This window comes from Dermacentor andersoni, chromosome 4 (assembly GCF_023375885.2).
Source record: "Dermacentor andersoni chromosome 4, qqDerAnde1_hic_scaffold, whole genome shotgun sequence".
In the NCBI taxonomy this organism is placed as follows: domain Eukaryota; kingdom Metazoa; phylum Arthropoda; class Arachnida; order Ixodida; family Ixodidae; genus Dermacentor; species Dermacentor andersoni.
The window spans coordinates 33,201,806-33,204,760 of NC_092817.1; positions in this window are offsets into that span (position 1 = coordinate 33,201,806).

The following is a 2,955-nucleotide window of genomic DNA, read 5'->3' on the forward strand; positions in this document are numbered from 1 at the left end:
TTTGGGTGTAATTGTGCCGTTCTTAAAGTCTTCTGCTCTGTAGTTCAGGATTTTGGCCGCCTCGGTGGAGACCCAGCCCTTTGTGAAATTCCTAATAGCCGTCTTGGAGTCGCTGATTATTGTTCTGTATTGTTGCCGACCGCTGATTATAGCCAATGCGATTGCCGTTTCTTCCGCTGCCTCCGACGATCTAGTCCTTACGGAGCCCGCAGTCACGGTCTTTCCTTTCGTGCATACGACCGCCATTGCGAAGAGGGAGTTACCTTTTGTCAGCGCCGACACCACCATTGTCGTCCCTGTTTCGGGGGTACCGCGCGGCGTCTACGAAGAGCACCCCCTCCCGCGCGCCGTGGTTTTTGAGAATCGTTTTCGTGCGGCATTTTCTTCTCTCGACATTGTGCACGGGGTGCATGTTCTTCGGGACATTTTCCGTGTTAATTGCAGCTCGGACGTCTGGGTGAATCTGCATCTTGGGGCCGTTCATTCCGTGGCAGTTTATGCCGATCTTTTCCATGATTTCTCTGCCCGCCTTGGTTCCGGAGAGTCTTTCGAGTTGCGCTATTCTCTGTGCTTCTGTGATCTCCTCCAGCGTGTTATGCACCCCGAGTTGTAGTAACCTTTCGTTTCTTGTGTATTGGGGGAGACCCAGTGCTGTTCTGTACGCTTTTCTAATGAGCGCGTCGATCCTGTCTTTCTCGGCCTTGTTCCAGTGGACGAATGCCGCCACGTACGCGACGTGGCTTTTGGATTTGTGGTGGCGCCACACATAAGCCTAGAGAATTTGTTTGCGAGATGTCAGCTGGTTGCAAATAGACACTGATGAGACAAGCAGCTCTGCAACGCGACAGGCAGAGCAAACATAAGTCGAGATGCCTGCAATATTAGCATAAAACAGAAGAAATGGGAGTAAAAATTGTGGGCTAATCTGTAAAAAGGGAACACCCCACACAGCTGCTAAATGGCATTGAAAGCGGCACCCTGTGACATGTGACAAGACAAAACAGAATTCATTTTGTGAGATAAGGATACCAATTATAAGTGCTGCACCACACATTAGCAGTCAACTTGACGGCAAAATATATGTTTTACTCTGCTAATCTCCTTGTTGAGTATTCTGAGCATCTAAAGCTGTGTTCTGACTTTTTTCTAACAGCAAACCTACTTTGCAACTCAAGTATGGGCTTCTTGTGACATCTACGAGTCGTGTAGCACTGTCCCTGGCCTCATATATACCCAGTGGCAACACGCAATAATGGACTAATGCATGATAATCACATAGTGCATTGATACTATTTGTACGAGCAAGAGATTACCTGCAATTTTCAAAATCTTTTTCTGAGCCAAGATGCATTGCTACACACTTAAGTCCACCACGCAGTCGTCAACATCTTTAAACTCTGGGGTCAGTCTTTAAATTTTGCAGCTGGCACAGTGCTATTGGTGTTATACTAGTGTCACACAAACACTTCTGATTGTGATCAAGCCTGATCCGGATTGAAATTATCGACTGCAATTGGCTCCTGCACACAGCTTGTGCAAAGGAGCTAATCACGACCAAGAAATTCTATCTGGATTGGGCTTGATCGCAATCAAAAGTGCGCCATGTGACAACTGTATTAGCTCTAGTATAGTGCTGACATCTCTAGTACTTGGAAGGGTCTGTTGCATAGGTCATGCACTTCCTCTAGTATTGTTGTGTACTCAAGTTGAAGTGTATGTCGAGTTCTCAAACGTTAGCAGTGCACACAGAATATGTGTTGGTGCATGGTCTGAAGAATATTTGCCTCACCCAATTACTTGTCTGCTTCACCATGTGGCAACATACTGTTGCGATACAACAGGTGCTTAAGTTATGAGACATGGCACGCGCAAAGGAAGATGAAGATGGGCATCTGGGCTTGGCTTGAGCTGGTTACCATCTTAATTGGTCGTAAAGCGCGAGGCCGCTTATTTGCCATACTACTCCACGATGCCCACCGATCCATCACCAGCCACGATTGCTGTAATCCAACAAGAATTTGAAGACATGGGTCTTCATATGTGCTCGTTGACCCACAAACTCAGCATGCAGCACTTTTCTCACAGCCCTCCTCATCCCAGATAATCCTTTCCCGCCACATCTCGCAACCTGTCCGAATGGTGCAGCACTGACAAGCCCATCTGTTTCCATTGCTGCTGCGTTTTAACCCTACATATCAATACATTCCATGTTAATGTTGCATTCAGACATGAAATGGTATAAACTGCCATCTTTCTGGATGCTTTTTTTTTCACATTCTTAGTCTACATCACATATGCCTCCATATGTGATGTAGCGTAAGCAGACAAATGGCCATGGCAAACTTTTGCAGATAAATTTCATGCAGAAATTTTTATTTGTAATATTTTTATAATAATGGTATTTTCCGTGGTATAAGTTGCATCCCCCTCAACACAAGCCATTTTTACAAAAAAAGTTAATGTATAAGACACTCACTTGTTTAAGACGCATGTCTTATACAAAGGACTGTTAGTACCTGTTAGTATCTATTTGCAAAGTGTGTACCTTTGTATAAGACGCATGCCTTATACAAAGGTACGCACTTTGCATGCACATAATGTCTTTCTTGCAAGCTGCCGTACTTATTCGATTACGTTAGTGGTAATTTATGGTGCATTCTGCAAGATAGCATGCAGTCTCTGTCACGCGTGCGTCTCTGCCAAGACCGATGTGCTTTTGACTTTCCCCTTTATCTCCACTATAGTGCAGCCATGTGGCATCTTCTATTTTCATGAAGGTGCCTTTCATATATAAGACAGTGCACCTACATATGAAATAAAAAGAAGACACACTGCCAAATATTTTAGGAAAGAAATGTGGCTTATAAATGGGAAAATATGGTATACAGACCCGCTTTGCACTTGTTCAGGCGTAGTGGTCCATCATATTGGAAAGAAGTGCATTCTAGACATGAA